This window comes from Lissotriton helveticus, chromosome 3_1, assembly GCF_964261635.1.
Source record: "Lissotriton helveticus chromosome 3_1, aLisHel1.1, whole genome shotgun sequence".
NCBI lineage: Eukaryota > Metazoa > Chordata > Amphibia > Caudata > Salamandridae > Lissotriton > Lissotriton helveticus.
The window spans coordinates 1,101,216,953-1,101,237,836 of record NC_136061.1 but is presented as its reverse complement, the minus strand read 5'-3'; the positions used below and the strand labels follow the sequence as shown (position 1 = coordinate 1,101,237,836).

The 20,884-nt window shown below is 48.3% G+C and overlaps 1 long non-coding RNA gene across 1 annotated transcript in view; it reads left to right on the top strand.

The window, feature by feature from the left end:
• Window positions 1-7,758: 7,758 nt before the first annotated feature.
• LOC144823298 (uncharacterized) overlaps window positions 7,759-20,884 on the top strand; it is a 324,492-nt gene continuing 311,366 nt past the window's right edge. The window contains exon 1 of the long non-coding RNA XR_013608762.1: window positions 7,759-8,252. This is a non-coding gene — a long non-coding RNA (uncharacterized LOC144823298). The remainder of the gene's footprint in view (window positions 8,253-20,884) is intronic.

Here is a 20,884-nt window from a genome sequence, read left to right as displayed (position 1 = left end):
ACAGCCTCGGGCCTACAACCCCTTGGGCCGGCCGCATGATAGATATATGTCAAGTAAACAGCGAACATGCTTATACACAGCCCATCAGCCGACAACCCGGGTGTCCGGCGGCGTATTCCTGACAGCAATTGACCAGTACCCAGTCATCACCGCCAATAGAACAGGGTTCAGTTGTCATGTGCATTTTCTAAAGTTTATTCACCAGTTCGTCCCTGTTCTCCCCCCCATTTCTCCACTGCTAATTGTCGAGACCTGAGAGTTCGTGCCCTAAGTAAACAAATACTAACCCCCAATTCGATCAGTGGCCCTACCCCCGTACCCCTCCACCCTTGTGTTCATCATGTGTTGCGCATTTGTGTCCGTCAGTGTGGTGCCTAGTCTCGTGTCTCGGCTACACCTGCCCCCAGTGTGTCCCTTAACAGTGTCTGCGTCCCCTATGAGTTAGTTCTTCCAGAATGTCTGTCCCAGGTGTTGTGTCCCAGCTATGCCGGGTGTGGGCCATGTATGTGACAGTGCCATCTCGCATTTTCGCTCATCTCCCACTGCACTCCATATCTCAATCACTCTAACACCACACTCTCTGGGGCATGTGCACATCGCACTCTACCACGTGCAGAAGTCCAGTTTCGAGCCATTGTTTGCACCTCAACTTGGGGTCTCCTTTTCCGGGCTGTCAGAGTCCTCCCTCAGCCTCCCATTGAGGTAAGTTTGGTACAGTGCCCAAAAATGTTTAGGGCGGCTTTTGGGGGGCAGCAATTCACATAGTGTTCCGCTTGTGTGCTACAGTATAACATGTCCCGCGCCCATCTGGTTTTGGTTGGGAGTGGTCCTCTCATCCAACAATGAGCTACCACTCTTCTAGCCATCAACATCCCCATATCCGTGAGAGCTAGTCTATGTCTACCTGTTCCTCACAATAGTGCTGTCAGCATGGTGTCAAGCGTCCGAAATATCCAGGCAGGCACAGCGACGGGAATATTCACGAAGTGATACAAGAGTCTGGGTAGCATTACCATCTTGGAGACTGCTAAGCGGCCCGCTATTGTCAGCGGCAAGGAGTTCCAAAACGTCACTTGGGAGCGGAGTGAATTTATAGCCCTCACTAAATTGCCATCTATGGTATCAGTCGTGGATCTGTAAATTTGTATCCTCTGGTATGTAAATGTAGTGGGTTCCACCCTGAAGTGTAACTGACCGAATTACAGGTGAGTTCTTCCGTATGTGTCAGAAAAAGAGTATGCCACAGATTTCATGGCATTAAGGTGGAGCCTGGATAGGTCGCAAAATTGCAAGAATATCGAAGCTACAGGGTGCATATGTATGCCAAGATCCTTAAAATACAGCAGCATGTCTTCTGCATAAAGTGAAACTGAATGGATGACTGCTTTGAGCGGGATGCCATTGGGGGACATATCACATAACTGTTCCACCAGGGGTTCCAGCGCCAGCACAAATAATAGGGGTGACCAGGGGCAACCATGGCGAGTCCCTCGTTCAATCCGATATGTAGGCAAGATAGTCGCCCCTTTTTTGGTGCAGGTGGTGGGATTCATATATAATAATTGAATCCATTTACAATATTCAGAGGGTATTCCACACTTTGTGAGGACTGTAAGTGTATAGGACCAACTCAGCGTGTTGAATGCTTACCGTTTATGCAAAGACAAACATCCTGCTAGTGGTAGTGCCACTGTTGCAGCATGCATTAGAGTGTGCAGCCGACGGATATTGAGAGATGTGCTACCCTTGGGAATGAAACCACATTGGTCTGCGTGTACCAAGTGCGGTAACAGGTGAAGTATTCTATTCAACAAAATTTTACTTAGGATTTTATATTCTGTGTTGAGTATCGACAATGGTCGATAAGATGTCATGTCAGAAGGAGCCTTAGCAGGCTTCAACAGGGAGGTAAATATTGCTCCCTTGGTAGTAGGGGGTAGCGTGCCTTCTGTGAGCGAAGTGGCATATAATTGTGACAACGTCGGGCCAAAACGTCTATATATGTAGAGTAAAATTCAATAGGCAGACCATCTGATCCCGGGGTCTTGTTTCGCGCTAATGCTTTTATCGCATCCCGGATTTCTGCAATAGTAATTGGAGCCGCCAGTACTTTGGCAGTCGAGTCCGAGGCTGTGGGAAGAGTGATTCCATCAAGGAATTGCGTGACCGCAGTGGGGTCGTGGAGGGGCGGAGCGCTGTAAAGAGCTGTATAATGTTCCTGAAAGGCTTTGTTTATATCAATTTGAGAGGTAACCAATGTATGATGTGTATTACATATTGCAAGAGTAGGAGTAGGAATTATTGGAGGGGCAAACAGTCGCACCAGCAGCGTCCCTGCTCTGTCTGCCTTGGCATGTGTACGTTATGTGTAAGCCTGGAAGTCAATGGTTCGCAATCGTTCCAGTACTTTGAAGTCAATGGTTCGCAATCGTTCCAGTAATTCAGCATACCGGATTCTAGCATCCTGCAAGCGGTCTGCCACCGACACCCACCCCTGGGCTGCTGTTGCCAAGGCCTGTAATTTACCTTCTAATTCGGTCAAATCCCTCACCACTTCTCATCTGACCCCAACTAAATGACCCCTGGAGCCTCCCCTTATTGTTATCTTGAAGGCCTCCCACTCAATTGATCTAGTCGTGGCCGTGCCCTCATGTTCGGCAAAGTATGTCACAATGGTATCGGCTAATTTGGCACAGAATACCTGGTCTTTTAAAGTCAAAGGTTGTTGTTGCCGCATAGGTTTGGGCGTAGGGACCCGTCCCCAATGTAACGTCAGCTCAATGGGACAGTGATCGGAGATGGTTTTTACCAAGAAAGTGCGCTGATGAACAGCAGAAGAGATATCCGGGTTACCCAGGAAATTATCTAATTGGGTGTGTAGGTTGTGTGGATGAGAAAAGGAGTATTCCCGCATATTCATGTGTTTGGATCGCCAAACATCTAAAAGATTCCACCCGTGTGTCCATCAAGTTAGTGCAGCAGCTTGAGTTACAGCAGCTGTATTCGGCAAGGGGTAAGTGAAATAATACTTTGCAAGAATAATGTAGTTGAACAAATTTGAAATGCAGTAGAATGCAGTTGGTTTGTTTAGAGGTAAGTCAACTGTGAAAATCACTTTTATGTTACTATTGTAATTGCTTTACAGTTAATTTTTGGATTACTCTTTTAATTACTTTTCTTTCTCATTGTGGTATACCTAGATACCACACTGGGAAATTTCCTGGATAAAGGTAAGTGAAGCAATTTGTTATCACAACACACTTGTATGCTTTTTCATAGAACTTCCAACTCCACACTTTTTACAGAAAAGCAGTTAATGCAATCCTATGGGAGAAAATGAAGTTATCGGTTTCAAGGTAAGTACTTTGTTTTGGGAGTTGGGTTTCTGGGGTTGAAACAAGGATGCCTCCCGGTTCAAGGATGCACTCTCAAAGCACCCTCAGCGGCACTAGGGTGGCCGAGTGCAAAGTGCTGAGGCCCAGTGTTGACCAAAGGTGGATATGGAGCTTCCGGTTAGTGGCTGCTCACGAGCAGGCCATAAGGTTGTGGGAGCAAAGGTTGTGGTGGAGAAGCGTGGCTCAGTGGTTAGAGGCGGCAGACCCGGAAGCTGAGATCAGCCGTGGACCAGGGTTCGATTCCCCGCCTCGGCGGGTCTCGGGCTCAAAATTCCACGGACTCGACAATTCTCGCTCCGGTGCCTACTCGACTCACGTGATCACACTCTGCGACTCTGGGCAATAGCTTGCTTAATCTCCACTACGGCCCCTCGCGGCGGGATGCCTGGCTTTCACCTTGTGAATACCCTGCTGCGGTATCTCACAGGGGAATACCAGGACGGGTTCCCTAAGCAAGCGCCTTGAGACCCCTGGGTGATTAGTGCGCTATATAAATCGAAATACATTTACATTTACATTTACATTTACATTTACTTAAGCTCAAGGCAATGTGGATCTGATTTAGCACACAAGGTGGACCCACAGCAACACCCAGGTGCAGGGTGCTGTTTTGGCATCAGGTGCCTTGTTGTTTTCAGTGGGGATTCTCCGGTTGCAACAAACACTGCAAGCTCTGGATAAAGACTTTCTGGAGGTGACAACTGGTTGGAGAGTTAAGTTGGGATGTCAAGGGGTGCTGGGACACTGTTGGTTAGGCCACCCAAGGCCGTGGGGCAATGGGTGCAACACTTTCTTTTGGCATCAGATTCTTCTTACCGGCTCTGGTCGCGGTCGGGGGATCCTCCAGAAAGGGGCTGCAGGCGTCAGCGTGCTCTTGGGTCACTCAAACTCGGGCTGTGGGCATCAGGTGCAGAGTGGTGCAGACTCCGGATTTGGCCGGAGCCAGAGTCTGTTGTTGAGCAAATCCGGTGCTCACAGGAGATAAAGTCTGGTTTGGGAAGGCCCGGACGGTCCTCCAGGTTTTAGGGGGTTGCTGGCTGCAGGACACACCAGGATTTTACTGGAGCAGGTTGAGGTTGGGACAGGCCAGCAGGGCTGGAGCCAAGTCAGTTGGTGTCCTCCTCTTCTTCCTTCAGCACAGCTTCTTCGGTCCTTCTTCTTATATCTTCTTGACTGAGGAGGCAAGGTTCAGGGTAGCCCCTACCTTTAGGGGTGTTACTTGTAGGTACAGGTCGGGACCAATGGGTCCCTTTCTTGGGGTGGGTACACACCCTATATGCCACCCTCCAGTGGGAGGGGTGCATATGGCTAACTCTGGTTGGCTGGGTCCCCCCATTTTCAAGATGACGGGGACTGAGAGTTGTGCTTCCCCTCGTAGCCCTCACCGGAGGGGTTGGGTTAGCAAAGGTGGGCACACCTCTCCTCCTAACTTGGTTTTCCCGCCGATTCTTCCACCCAAATTGGAGGTCAGAACCAGTGGGGGCCAGTTGCTGGGAGCAGAAAATGGCTGGGGTAGCTCACAAAGGCAGCAGGCCTTTGAAGCATCCCCTTTGTGGACCCTGCCCTTCCTGGGGGGAGGACGCTTGGCACATCTACCCATGTAGTGCTTTGTTTCAGGTCCCCAAGAGTGGCAGGCTCTCGACCCAGGTATCAGAAACATGTCTGGTGGTGGCAGCTGGCGAGCAGCCACTCAGCCAGGACACTAGAGTTAGTGCATTTTTTTATTAAATCCCACACTAGCTTCAGTGTGGGTTTAATGGGCTGAGAAGTTTATAACCAAATTTCCCAGTTTTCAGTGAAGCCATTATGGTGCTGTGGAGTTCCTAATGACAAACACCCACACCATATTGTCTTTATGGCTTTACTGCACTTACAATGTCTAAGAATAGACTTCAACACTGGAGGGGTACAGGGCTCATGCACCTGTACATTCTCCACTGGTACAGTGCACCCAGCTAGAAGAGTGGCGTACCTATGCATGGGCAGTGGATTGTAGGGAGGACACACTGTGGTGTGTGCTATACCGACTCTTCACTTTGCTCTGCACCAAAATACGCAGTCTGCAATGGCAATGTGCTGGTGCTCATGTACAGGGGCTCTAAGGGTGGCACAATAAGTGGTGCAGCTCTTAGAGGCCTTCCCTGTTCACAGTGCTCTTGGAACCTAGGGTCCCTTTTACAAGGGACTTACACATGGCCAGAGAGTTGCCAATTGGGTTTTGCAACAGTACAATTTAGGGAAAGAACATAGGCCCTGTGTGCCTGGTTGGTAGGAACCCAGGGCACACTCAGTCAAAGAGCATCAACATTAGGCAAAATGTGGAAGGCAACCTTGCAAAAAGGGGCACTTTCCTACAATAAATGTACATATATTATACTTGATGTGCACATCACAATCAATGGCCATATTTTGAGCAAACACAAGGATTTCACACTCTTGTCTATTGCCGGAGAAAAGGCGTAACCTCCTTGTACATATAAAGAAAGTAGCCTAGAGCATGCAATTCCACCTAAGGCGTATAAGAGGTATTAAAGTCACAATCCCTGAGAAGGACCTGAATACAGCACTACAGACTTTGGTGGTCGTGGGAATTCTCTCCTCACTGGGATGCCCAAAGTACTTCTAGCTTCTTTTCAGGCTGCAACCAATCACGTATCAGACAACAGTCATTTTGAGCACATAATGCTGTTCTCTGCATTCTCAAGTTAATATATTCTCACCAATAGCAATATGTTGAACAAAAGTGCATTTTAAATAAGGCTTCCAGTTTTCAGGTTTTACTCATTTTTACAGATAGAAAATAGATTGTTTTCTGTTTGTATCTATCTGTATTTATTTTTAAAAGCTGAAAAATACAGAATATTTTGTTTCTTGTGAGTGGCACTCCATGTTGTCCTTAATGAATTCCAGACCAACTACTAAGCAGATAGACAAAATGGAGATTTAAAACTGACTGTTATTCACTTAAATACAGGTATATGTTAACAAATATTAATATATAATGCTAATATTTAAATGTAGTTATAGTGTTTGAGTATGAGTGCATGCTTATCAGCTTAACAAATGTGGAAATATTCTATTTTACAACTCCATTTATTCTCAAAACATAAAATAAATACGGCTAAATACCGATAAAATGACCAAAAAAGAAATATGGATAAATACAGGTGGAAATGTTAAAAAAAGAAATACTATAAAACCGGGAGCCCTAATTATAAAACAGTCTACTTCCTTCATAAAATCCTACACCCTGCCTTGAAGCTCAACCATTTAAAATCTTTGAGCCATCATTGTAGGGTGCATTGTAAGAGGAACCATACTTTAGCGTAATCTTTCTGATGTTGTTCTAGGATTATTCCTTCAACGATGAGTATCCACACTTGATGTGGCATTCAAAAAAAGATTTTAACTAATTCTGGTTAAGAAACATTTCTCATCTGTGTCTTTATAGGACTCACCATCATGCTGTGTGACAATGGGGTTACACCCTTCTCAATTTGGAGTCTGCAACTGCTGTTCTTCTTGTCGTATGTCAAATTATACACATAGGTTTAATGCCTAACTTAAGAGATACCTTTCATTTGTAATTTATATATATATTATTCCAACAAATAGCGGTTAATGTCGGCGTGCTCCATGAATGCAGGTGGTGCACGAAAAAGCGCTACTGCTTACAAAATGCCACAATAATCTTTCCTCACTAATGAAAGAAATGGCACTCTGGAATAGAAAAAAACCAGCGTCGATTTATTGAATCAGGCAACTCCGGTCTGGACGCGTTTCGGCTGAAAATCAAGGCTGTTTTTCAGCCGAAACGCATCCTGTTTGTGATTTAGTGTAAATACGTTCAGTGGTTTCAGAGATATTAACTGAAATCAAATTTGTATATTTGTGGACGCGGACCTGCCGCAAATCTTGCCGATGTCATGCAGAGCTCTTATTGGCTACCAACACTTCAACCAGGAAGTGTTGGCAGACAGCTTGGGACCCGATCTCTTCTGAGTCCCAAAAAAAACATATAAATAAAGAAAAGGGGGCTGGGTAGGAATACCATGGCCCCCTAGCCTTGGGACCCCATCAGGGCCAAAAAGCAATAAAAAAAGTATTTTGCTGTAAAATAATGAAGATTCATGAATTTGTGGCAAAAAAAGAAATAACAATCACTAGTTTAATTATCAGCCCTTGGGTGGACTCTGTCCCGCTGGCAAATAGAAGAAAAGGGGAGGAGGGGGCAAGCGGCCCTCTTCCCAAGGGCAGTTTACGCTCCGGGGGACCACCACCTCCCTGGGGCTTTAAAAAATATATATATTGGAGGGATGCCATACGGACCCCCTGTCAGGAATCAGATCCAAATGCTAAACAAGACCTACCAAATGGGGGGGGCAGTGTCTCGGAGCAGGAAGAAGAGGAGCTCCAGTTTTTACCGATGCCAGAGAGAGTTAAAAACTCATCATGGACCGCATTGGTAGGGTTGTGGTTTTCTAAGATGGCCACCACTAGCAGTTTGGGGTCAGTTCTCCAGTCTTCCAGGTGGGAGCCCCAGGTCTAAAAGAACAGTGTGAAGCACACGCGCACCCTCCCAACTGCGCACTTCACCGAGTTTAGTCAGGAGAGTAGCGGCGTATTTTGTCCGTGCGTACCAGAGATTAGGATAGTGTAGCTTAGTTCTGCGTTGCGCATGCCCATCTGTAGAGTTAGTGTTCCGTCTCCTGATTCCGGCTTCCAGGAGGAGCCTACGAGAAAAATAGAAAAAGAAAAAGACTGAAGAGGTTATCAACAGGGTATCGCTCTTCACCAGAGAGTCCAAGGCTGAAGGTGTTACCGTATTTTCATCTGCGTCATCCGTTGCCATTCCACGTAAGTACCTACAGAGAAATATTAAGAGAAGGAATCAAATATTAAAGGGCTACAGAACATAATATAAATTCCAGCCTAGAAAAATAATGTTTACTAGAACAAATTGAAAAGTCTAATTTATTATTATTATTATTATTTATTTTTTTGTTGAATGTTTTTATTGTTATTCCAACAGACAGTAACAATACAGAGCTGTGCACGGTATAGGTCGAGACAACAATTATTGACATGAATCACAGCGAGGAATAAATGCAGTGGGAACATTGCATGTCACCATTTTCTCGAGGCTCATCCAGGACACATTACAGACCTCCTCCGTATTTCCCCCCAGTATGATTCGCCCGCATCTATTTCCATCCTTGACCTTCCACCAGGGCAATGGAAGCCTCCGAAGTTCGAGGCAGCGGTACATTTGCGTGTGAATGTGAGTGTGGTTCTTCACAAGTCTCAAGTGCACGGCTAGTGGGGTGTCATATGGGAAGGGCACCACTGAAGGTCATGGTGGGTGTAGCTCGGGCCAGTTCAAGTCTAGTCAGCACGTGTCAATGACGTCTGGGGAGGAAAAAAAGTGAAAACATGTCCCACTTGTTGCTAATCACAAGGAGGCAGGCAATGTCGCGGCGCGCTGTGTACAGTGTTCCTCACCGCCACTCAGCAATTCGCAGTGTGGTCTCAGGAGTGTCAATGCTGTCTCATGTGCTCCGTAATATGAACATGTAAACAGGGAAAAGAGAAAAAAATAAATAAAAATAAAAAGGGGAGGCGGGAGGGAGGGCCAGAGTGTGGTCAGCAAGTCCAGTCACGCGCTGTGCGTGATGCCGTGGGGGTGCCACAATGAGAGCGGCTCTCAGGGAGGTCATCCGATGTGCTGGTCGGTAGGTGTTAGTAGTGTGTAGTAGTGTGTGGTGGGGGGGGCGCGGGGAGTCCCGCAGGGGACGCGAGGCGCGGGTGCGACGTGTGGGCCGTCCCTTCGCCAGTCAGAGTGTGGCCCGACTGCTGGCAAGATGAGCTCCTCTTCAGGGGGTTGTATGAGGGGTTGGGCAAGAGATGTCAGGACTGCCATGTACGTCGGCTCGACCCGCTATCGTGTCCCCATCCCTCCCGGGGGAATTGGTAGGCGTGTGGTCCCCTAGTGGGTGTCTGTCCCTGCCGAAGGCGCTGAGCATGTCATCCCACAGTGCCGCTATCGGGAACTGTCGCAACCCTGCCGTCTCCTCGGTATGGAGGACTATGCTTTCTGCCCTCGCCCAGTTGTCTAGGGAGGTGCGCCAATGTTGCGCCAGGGGTGGGGTCGCACGTTTCCAATGTTTAGTGAGCAGTCTTTTGGCCGTAATGAGGCCCAGATCCCAGAAGCGGGAGGGGACTCGATTGAGGGCGGTCCTCTTATAGAGGCCCAGTAGGCATGCTTCCCATGTATGCGGAAGCGGCATAGCCGTGCAACGGTCCAGGATCAATAGCACAGATCGCCAGTATGGTTGTATCCGCGGGCAGTGCCACAGCATGTGTAGCAGATCCGCTCCAGTCAGCGCGCACCTTGGGCAGCCAGCCGAGGTGCCTGGGAAATATTGGTTGATTCTATCTGGCGAGAGGTACGCCCTGTGTAGCACGTAAAATTGTATCACCTTGAATCGTGCGTTACGAGGGACGTTTTTGGGGCTGGCGAGCACCATTGCCCATTCCTTGTCCGTCCAGTCCCTCCCTCTGTCAATTGCCCATTTGGCACGTAGGGGTTGTAGGGTATGGTGTGTGTGTGTCAATAAAGCTTGAGTTAACCGATGCACCACATGTGTACCATCTCCCATGACATGGAGGTGTTGTATTAATTGATGTGTGGGGGGCTCGACTGTGATGTTGCCCCATCTTCGGGTGTATGCCGCTACTATGGATGCGTGTTGTAAGAAATGACCCGCGGGGATGCCCGTGGCATTGGCCAGTGTCTCAAAGGGAATCAGGGCGCCATCAGCATACAGGTCCGCCATGGTTTCAACTCCCGAGCTCGTCCAGTGCTCCAGTGCGGCTTCCGTGACAATGGTTGTCGTTTTAGGCGTGCCCAGGAGCGGGAGCGCTGGGGCGTAAGGCGTAACATGTTTAGTGAGTCGCAAGCTTCTGTTAAAGCATTTCACCGCTACGTCCACATGTAGTTGCGGCCGGTGTTTCGTGCGCGCTAATGGGTGGAAAAGTGAGTGTATCTGTAGGAGGGTAAGCGAGTCCGCGGACGTGGCCGTGTCCGCCAGGTTCCTGCCCGAAAGCCAGGTAGTCACCCACTGGAGCTGCGCCGCTAGGTAGTAGAGCTCCAGACTGGGTACCGCGAGGCCGCCCGCCTCGACTGGTGCGTATAATTTATTGAGTGCCACTCTGGGTCGTCCGGCATTCCAGATCAACTCCCTGAACATAGTCTCCAAGTCCTTAAATGAGCGGGCCGGGACGTATACCGGTATGTTGGCATAGTAATAGAGGAGCCTGGGCAACACTATCATTTTCGTCAATGTTACCCTGGCCCGGACAGTGAGTGGGAGAGTCTTCCAAAAGGCTATCTGTGACCTGATGGACGTGACGGCGCGTGTCAGGTTGCCATCCAGGATGGCAGGGTGTGATCTGTATATATAGATCCCTAGGTATTTGAACACGGTGTCATGCCATGGCAGTAGTTCCCCGCCGATGCTGATGCCGGGGTTCGGAACGTCGGGTGCAAAGGAGTATGCTCCCGATTTCGCCCAGTTCACCTTGAGTCCAGACATGGACTCAAAGGTCCGGAATATGTCAGAAAGTACCGTTGGTAAATTCGCGAGGTCCCTGAAATACAGTAGTAGATCGTCAGCATACAGTGAGACCACGTGTGTGCCGTCCGCTAGCGGTATGCCCCAGTTCGCCCCACCTCCACGTAGGATCTCAGCGAGAGGCTCAATCGCCAGCGAGAAAAGTAGCGGGGACAGCGGGCATCCCTGTCTGGTGCCCCGTTTGACCTTTATCGTGTCTGATAGTAGCCTGCCTGTGCGGACGCGCACCTCAGGATTCCCATATAGCAGACCGACCATTTCAATGTAGTCATCACCCAGGTCAAATTTGCGCAGTACCTCCCGTAGATATGGCCACTCAACCGAGTCGAACGCTTTTTCGAGATCAAGTATTAGGCACCCTGATCTTGGCCAGTCCCGCACCGCATATTCCTGCACTCGAAACAGTCTCCTGATATTGTGGGACGTGCACCTAGTGGGTACGAAGCCGTTCTGGTCACTGTGTACCAGGGATGGCACCAATGGCGCCAGCCGCCTAGCCAGGGAGGACGCTAGGATCTTATAATCTGTATTTAGGAGCGCCAGAGGTCTGTACGAGCCGAGAAGTGTGGCGTCCCGGCCGGGCTTGAGAAGCGACACTAGTGTTGCCTCATTCATGGATGCAGGCAGGGCAGAGTCGTCCAACGCCGCCGAATACACTCTGAGGAGCTCCGGGATCAAAATGTCGGAGCATGCCTTATAGTATTCAGCCGGTAGACCGTCCGGTCCGGGGGCCTTGCCATTCGAGAGGGCGAAGATGGCGTCACGCAGTTCATCCGCCGCCAATGGCGACCCAAGGTCGTCTTGCTGGTCCGCCGTGAGGGCGGGCAGCCTGAGTTCGTCGAGGTAATCGGCAATGTTCGGGTGCGGGCGCGATAGACGCGACTCATATAGTGCCCGATAGTGCGCTATGAAGGCGTCGTGGATCTTCGCTTGGGTATATACCGCGGGGCCGGTGGGTGGGTGTATCGCAGTGATGGGTGACGTGCGTTCCTCGCGTTGTATCAACCAAGCCAGCAGTTTGCCGGGTTTATCGCCAGTGTGATGTGTGCGGGCCGAGTGTGCCATGTAGTTAATATGTTATTATTTATTTATTTATTTATTTATTTAGGAGTTTTATATAGCGCTACCTGGACCCGAGGGTATCAGAGCGCTTTACAGCAAGTAAATAAGGAGCAAGTATGCAGTACAGGGTATAGTCAAACATGTGGATCAAGCCGAGAATAGGACGAACAAAGGCGCAGTTGCGCGGGCGGGCAAGGAGGATGCAGTTCATAGATGGTGCCCTCCAAAGATTGCTTTGTTCACACCGGACGCAAGTCCAGAAAGATTTTCTTGATCCGAGTCAGTGTCACTGGTCAAAATATAAGGATAGAAAGAATGCAGGCTGGAGTGCATCCTTGGCTTCTATCGGTTCTTTCGAGAGCGGTCGAGGAAGAGGATTTTGAGCAGATCTTTGAATTTGGGAAATGAGGGTATCGTTCTGATGTGGGGAGGGATAGAGTTGCAGATTTTGGGGACGTTTCCGGCAAACGATTTTGTTGCGGTTTTCTGCTTACGAGGTTTCAGTGGGATGAGTAGCAGAGTGTTGGAGCTCCTGAGGTTTCTGGACTAGCCGGCCTGTTTGAGTTTGGCAGCCAGGTATTCCGGTTTGCCTGTGTTCAGGGCTTTGTGGGTGAGGCAGGCTGTTCTGAAGCTGGCTCTCAATTCAATTGGGAGCCATTTGAGTTCTTTGAGTGCAGGGGAGATGTAATCAAATTTCTTAGTACCAGTGACCATTCTGGCTGCTGTATTTAATGTTGTTTTCAGGGGGGCGAGGTGAGATTTTGAAGTCCCAGTCAGGGCCGCAATCCCGTAGTCAATTCTGGAGAGCACTAGTGCTTGGTTGGCTTGTTGCAGGTCTATGGGTAGGAGGAAGGGTTTGATTTTGTACAGTAATTTCAGATTGAGGAAGGCACTTTTTGCAGATTTTGAGATATGTTTTTTCATGTTTAGTTTCGGTCTAAGCAGATACCTAGAGATTTTACCAACTCCGCCAGGATGAGGTTGCCATTGAGGGCATCAATAGCTTTGAGCCATTCTGCGATTTGTGGGTTTTCGTCTTTATTGGAGATGAGGAGTATTTCCGTTTTCTCTTGGTTGAGTTCTAGGTGATTATTTGAGAGCCAGTCTTGTACCTGCCTGAGCGTGACGTTGAGTCTCTGGATGTCAGCAATGGAGGAGGTTTCCAGGTAGAGTTGTGTGTCATCCACATATAGGTGGAAAGGGATGTTAGATTTCCTGAGTAGGAAGGTAAGGGGTTCGATGCAGATGTTGAAAAGCTGAGGGGAGAGCACTGATCCTTGTGGAGCACCCCTGTTAACGGGGTTGAGTTCGGACTCGAAGTTTTGAATTTTTATTCTTTGTGAACGGTTGTGGAGAAAGGAAGAGAACCAGTGGAGTACTGTCTTTTCTAAACCTGCCCTTTCTTGTAGAGTCTTGATGAGCAGTTTGTGATCGACTGTATCGAATGCAGCTGATAGGTCTAGGAGGATGAGAAGGCAGCATTGGTCTGAGTCCAGTGATTTGTGAAGATCGTCTATGACATTAAGGATTGCAGTTTCAGTGCTGCAGCCCTTTCTGAAGCCAGATTGGTGGGGGTCTAGGAGATTGATGTTGTCCAGGTGTTGGGTTAGCTGAGGGAGTACACATCTTTCCAGGATTTTGGACAGAAGGGGTAAGTTTGATACCGGTCTAAAGTTGTTAAGATCATCAGTGTCCAGCCCTGTCTTTTTCAGCAGTGGCGTGACTTGGCCAAATTTGAGGGAATCCGGAACGACTCCTGAGCTCAGTGAGCTGTTGATTATCTTGCACCATAGCGGAGCTAGGACGAGCTTCATGTCCTTGGTCACTTGAGGGGGAAGTTGATCCAGGGCGTGGGATGAGGGTTTAGCATTGGAGATTAGGTTGATAATCTCTGCTTCCTGAATGGGAGTGAAGGAGGACCATTGTTTTGGGGGGTTTAAGGAGGTGCCGTAATTCGATTCAGACACCTGGGCCAAACAAATTCTACCTGTACCAGTTGCAGAATTATAGTTTTTTTCAGAAACCTTTTTTCATTCATACCCAATAAGGATAGTTATTGGGAGTAATCTAAATGACATATGAGAAATACTTATTCAACTCTAAAAAAGAATTATAACAAGAGGAGCAATAGCCTGTCTTATTAAGGGTATGTTCTTTCAAGAAGACTAAAGAATACTAAAACCTCATACGTTTAGAGAATATTCTAGCGAGAAGTACTGTGTTCATTTGATTTACAGTGTTCTAAATATAATGCAAAGAAGCTCTAGAAGTAGCAGTAGAAGAAGAAGACACCTTAAGAAGAAGATGAGGCAGTCCCTTCTCTATCCCCAACCGCTTTTCCCCCTGGGAAATTCTTCACTCCCCTTTTAGTTCTATTTAGGGGTGTGGAGAGGATCTCAGAGAGGCATTGGGAAAAGGCTTCATTCTGCTCCTGGGAAGTTTTTGGGAACTTCAAGATAGACTCCTGACAAAGTAAAGTGCCCCCAATTTAATCACTCACCCAAGCAGAATGGCAGAAAGATTTGATCTAAAAAGTTTAGGTGGGGTTTTGGAAGCCATTCAAAAAGAGTTGTTAGCCGTTCGGGAGGCGAACAAGAGTTTGAGGCAGGATTTATTGGCATCTAGAAGAGAAACTTCAGACTTAGCTTGTGAAATGGAGGCAGGATTTATTGGCGTTTAGAAGAGAAACTTCAGACTTAGCTTGTGAAATGGATGGCTATTTCTCTGGAACTACTTTTGCAGCGTTATCTCCTGAGTCTCAGGCATCCAGTTCCACCCAGATTCTCCACCCTAGAAACACCTCTCAGATTGTTCACTCCTTGTCACCAGTTATTCCGTTAGCTCCTCCAGAACGTTTTAGTGGAGACCCTCAAAAGGCCCACATTATTCTTACTCAGTGCTCTCTTCATTATATGTGCTTGCCGGCAATTTTCCTTGATGCACAGTCTTGCGTGGCCTTTGTATCAATCAATCAATCATGGGTTTGTTAAGCGTACCTACTCACCTGTAAGGGTCTCAAGAAGGTGGGGGAAGGGGGGTGCAGCTCCAGGACCATCGGGGTCTGTCGAAGAGACAGTTCTTGAGGTCTCTTACGAAGATGGGAAGTGATGTTGTCTGAGGTGGAGCGGGTGGAGCGGTGGAGCGGAAGGGCGTTCCAGGCCTTGGCCGCGAGAAAGGAGAAGGAGCAGCCGCCCGATCGGGTATTTCTGGTGCATGGGACCATGACATAGGAGAGCTGGGCTGATCGTAGGGTCCTTTGGGGTGCGTGGAAATTGAGTCTGCTGTTGAGGTATGCTGGTCGGGTGTTGTGGCGGACCATATGTGCGTGGGTGAGCATCTTGAAGGTGACTCTTGCCTCGATGGGGAGCCAATGGACAATGCGCAGGTGCAGGGAGATGTGGCAATGCTTTGGCAGGTTTAGGACCAGTCTTGCGGCAGCGTTTTGGATGTTCTGTAGCTTGCGGCGTAGAGTGCGTTGCCGTAGCCGAGTCTGCTTGTGACGAGGGCGTGAGTGACGGTCTTTCTGTGCTCGAGGGGTATCCATTTGAAGGTCTTACGTAGGAGGCGGAGAAGGTGGAAGCATGAGGATGAGACTGCATTGATCTGGTGGTCCATTTTGAGTTCGGAGTTCAGGATGATTCCCAGGTTGCGTACGTGGTCCGTGGGGGTTGGCGAGGGGCTACCAGGTGTCGTTCCAGGTGTCAGGGTTTGGGCCCATAATGAGTACTTCCGTCTTGTTGGTATTTAGTTGTAGGCAGCTGTTTTTCATCCATGCCTTCTCGAAAGTTGTGTCTGGCGGTGTTGGGTTTGTTGGATAGGGAGAGGATGAGTTGGGTGTCATCTGCATATGACACAATGTCCGTAGGTTCTGACGATGGGGGCGAGTAGAGTCATGTAGATGTTGAAGAGCGTTGGGCTGAGGAAGGATCCCTGGGGGACTCCGCAGGTGGTTGGCGTAGGGTCTGAGAGGAAAAGGGGGGAGTCTGACCCACTGCGTTCTGCCGGAGGGGAAGGAGCTGATCCAGTCGAGGGCCTGTCCTGGATCTCTGCGTCGGGAAGTCTGCGTAATAGGGTGCGGTATGAGACTGTGTCGCATGCCGCTGAGAGGTCAGGGAGGATGAGGGCTACTGTTTCTCCTTTGTCCAGCAGGGTGCGGATTTCGTCAGTTGCGGCGAGGAGGGCGGTTTCAGTGCTGTGGTTTTTCCTGAAGCTGGATTGGGAGGAGTTGAGGATGTTGTTCTCTTCGATGAATGTGGCGAGTTGGCTGTTGATGGCTTTCTCGATAACTTTTGCAGGGAACGGGAGCAGTGAGATGGGTCTGTCATTTTTGAGGTTGGTGGGGTCCACCGAGGGTTTCTTCTGAAAGGGGTTGACCGTGGCGTGTTGCCAGTCATCAGGGAACGAGGCGGTCGCCAGAGAGCGGTTGATGGTGTGGCGCAGCATGGGTGCGAAGGTGTCGGTGGCTCTGTTGAAGATGTGGTAGGGGCAGCGGTCCATGGGGGCCCCGAAGTGGATTGACTTCATCGTCTTCAGTGTGTCTTCGCTGGTGAGGGCTGTCCAGCTGTCAATCGTTGGTTTCAGGGGGTCGGGGGTTGTTGGTGGGGGTTCAGTGTGTTTGTTGTCTGTTGAAGGTGCTGAGTTTCTCGAAGAGGTCTTGTGAGGGAAGGATGTCCGTGGACTCGCAGGTGGGATGGGCGAACTCCTTGATGATGTTGAAGAGCTCTTTGCTGTTGTATGCGTGTGTGGTGATTCTGTCTTCAATCACTTTTTTCCTCATTTCTCTGATGAGTTGGTGGTGGGCGTTGGTAGCGGCTTTGAAGTTGTTGTGTACTTCTGTGGATTTAGTGTTCCTCCAGGTCTTTTCGAGGTGGTGGCAGTGTGTCTGGACTCCTGAAGTCAAAACAAGAATGAGGCAGAAAACACAGGAACAAACAAAGGGGAAAAATACAATGATGGCAAGAGTCACACAAAGGAAAAAAAAGATGAATAAAACTGTTAGGTGTCACAGAGTGGGCTCAAACCCTTCCTGGGTTGGGCCAATGGGATCTGTGTCAGAGCAGAGCACCGCAGAGCTGCTGGGGAGAGGGGCGAGAGCAGAACTCAGACTGGGTCAGAGGTTGTCCTATTTAAGTGGGGATACTGCAGCTTGGTCTATACCACTGGTTTCCAAAGACTTGGCTATCCTGTATGACTTTGATGAATTCAAGGAGTTTTTGAGAATATTTGATAGGAGAAGGGTTGCTTAGCTACAGACAATGAGTTGTTGGAGTTTAGACAGGGAAACAAGGAACTAGTTGCGTACCTTGCCCAGTTCAACAAATTGATTTTAGAGACTGATTGGCCAGAAAATAAGAGGGCAGCATTATTTTACAGAGGCCTAAAAGATTAACTGAAGGACGCCTTATTGCAAATACCAAATAGACCCTCAGAAGTTTCAGCTCTTATTGATTTAGTCTTGGAATTAGATTATCGACAGACGGAAAGAATGGGAGAAAAAAGGAGAGAAGTTTGCTTAAGCGAGCCTAGGTTTGACCGGATAAAGCCAGAAGGATTAAGAATAGTGGAAATGAATCAATCTGCAGAACCAATGCAACTTGGAGTAGTGCGAGCTCCTCTTTCAAAAAAAGAAAACGAGAAGAGGAGACTAAATAATCTCTGTCTATATTTTGGAGTTAGTGGCCATTTTGTCAAAATCTGTCCCAAAAACTCGCAGCACCACCAGTAGGAGGGGTTGGATTGGTGAGTGCTAAAGAAGCAGCAACTTCAGATTCTCATTTATTGGCAAATACTTTATATTAGTCGGATCCACACATGACCTTAAAGGTTGCATTAAAATTCAGAACCTCTGTCCAACAAGACATACCGGTGATGATTGATCCGGGAGCCACCGGAAACTTTTGACTTGAAGTTCGCTACAAAAATTGGATTACAGGCTATTCGGAAGGACTAAAGTGAGGCGCTGAGAGCGGTGGATGGTACAAACCTTTCTTCAGGTCCTATCGTGAGTCACACTGAAAAGGTAGAACTTATTTTACCAGATGGACATCAAGAATTCCAGAAGTTTAATCTAATTGATGCACCACAGTTTGTTAATTCTAGGCCTCCTGTGGCTGACAGAATACAATCCTCAGATTGATTGGGAGAAAAGGTCAATCAAAATGAATTTGAAATATTGTAAGGAGTTTTGTTCTCATAATGAGAATCAAGTTAAAGAGTCTAGTCTGGCCACCTGCTTGTGTGAAACAGGTGCTTCCGTGTGTGTTATATGTACTGAAGAAATTCCAGAGATGTACCAGGGCTATAAGAATGTCTTTAGCGAAGTTGAGGCTGAGAGACTTCCCCCTCATCAATCCTACAATTGTAAAATAGAGCTGGAACCTGGGGCGACTCTTCAGTGTAGCAGAATCTATGCCTTAACGGAAAAGGAAGATCAATTCTTGAAGGAATACATTCAGAAATATTTAAAGAATGGGTTTATCGGACCATCCCAGTTCCGAGTTTCATCTCCATTGTTTTTCGTACCCAAGAAGGAAGAAGGAGATTTAAGGACATGTATAGATTACTGATCCCTGAACCGAATAACCATCAAAAAAAGGTACCCTTTACCCCTTCTCAGTGCTTTTGGAGCAGGTCAAAGGAGCTCAGATTTATACGAAGCTGGATCTAAGAGGGGCATATCACCTTATCTGAATCAGAAAAGGAGATGAATAGAAGACCGCTTTTAAAGCTAAGGGGCCCATTACAATGGTGGAGGGACCGCCATTGCCAGCCGTGCGGTGGCAGGCTCTCCGCCAACTGACAGCAGTTTTCCCACCGCCATATTATGATGGCGGGGGAATCCTCAGGGAAGCATGGCAGACGCAAAGACCGTCCGCCACGGTTCCGCAAGGCAGTCCTTTTCCGCCCATCTTGCAGAACCTAAACATAGGGCAGCATTGCGGTGGTACTGTAGAGATTACGATATCCCTTTCTGCCTGTATTTTCACGGTGCTCATCCCGCTGAGAAAAGACAGGCGGAAATGATTTGGGGGGCCCGTACCGGGCCCCCTTTGTGTCAGGGTGAGGTGTAGGTGCACTGTGTTAGGAACTGGGTCTAGTCCTATTTCAGTGACCATGGACTGACATCACATGATCCGCCAGGAAAGGTATAAAGGTTTGTCCTACCTTTACTTCACTGCTTGTTATTGCATTTGTGTGGGTTCCTGGTTCCTGGTTGCTGGTTGCTGAATCTGAGTTCTCCCAGAATCGTTTCTTGTATTCCTCACAGGCTCGTGAGGAGTATTTGCTTCCCTTCAAAGTCTTTTTTGCTTTGTGTCCTGGTATCTTCCCCTTCCTCCCCGTTTTCTTTCCCCTTCCCTGGTTTAGTTAGTGAGAGTTCCTTGTCCAAATCCCTCTGTCCTGGCTTTTCTTCGGTACTCGTTTTTGGAGGCTAGGGGGTTAACAGGGGCTCCTGTTGACCTCTTATTGTTGAGCCTTCATTTAGTTTTAGCAGCGGTGAAGTTTGGAGGAGACGCGGTACATCTAGGGGCTTTTGCTTCGTCTTCTAGCGTCCCTCTTTTCTTACCACTCCACATCGTTATACGCGGATATGACGTTTTTTGGGTCATTGTGCGTTTAGATTTTGTCTCGAGTGCTGGGATAGCCGGTTCATCTTTCCTCTCCCCTTTCCTGGTGCCGTTTTTATTCTCGAGAATATTTATAGGGTTTTTTTGGCTCATGTTAAGACAGGGCATGTCCTTTTTTCCCTAATGCGCCAAACTAAATGAGGGATACCATATAACGCTGAGTTGTTTTCCTGAGTCCAAGTGAGTTCATCTTGGATTTGTCTTCATCCGCTGCCCGGTGTCTCCACGAGGCTAAACCTGCAACATCCACTGGTAAGCAAGTGTGATTGCGGTGGCAGGACATGGTCACTGGTTTTGGGGGTATTTGGGACTGTTACATATATTGTGAAGTGTGTTCCTTTTGTTTATATAGGTTCAGAAGCGTGGAGGAGGGAGCCGTGCCCTTTTATTTCATCAGGGGTGGAAGACTTGGTGTCTCCTCAAATACCACCCTCTTTCCAGGTCCATCGGCGCACTCATAGTTATTGTCTTGTGAGTGGCATATGGACAGGGGGAGTGGATTGGTGCGTACTTCGTTCCTGCAGTGCGTGGGCTGAGTGGGTGGAACCCAACACACTGGGGGTTACCCATGGTACCCCCTACAATTCACTGCACCAAGTGGCAGTCACCGTGTGGTGCCTGTCACGTAGTGCACTGAAATACAAAATATGCATTTTTTACATTGCGGAGGGTGATGCAGTCAGCACCCGCCGCAATGTTAAATTGCAAAATGCAACCGCCACGGTGTCGGTCGCATCCTAACTTGGTATGCAGGAATGCCGCTTGTATTGCGGACAGTCCTGGTTTACCACAGGATGGTGGACGGACTCCAGTCCGCCCACCATCCTAATGACCCCCTTAGTTCGGTCTATACGAATACCAGGTCATGTCTTACGGTCTATGTAACCCCCCAGCTGTTTTTCAGTGCTTCGTAAACGACATGTTGAATCAATATATTGACAGATGTGCCATTGTCTATATCGTTGATATATTGATGTACTCCGAGTCGGAAAGGAACATCAGGAACATATAAAAGGAGGCTTGGAAAAGCTGTGGGAAAAGAGTTTATATGTGAAACTAAAGAAGTGTGCTTTCAACATTCGTTCTGTGGATTTCCTTGGTTTCATCCTATCTCCTGAAGGAATTACCATGGATGAACAAAAGAAAGATAAAGGCCGCTCTGAAATGG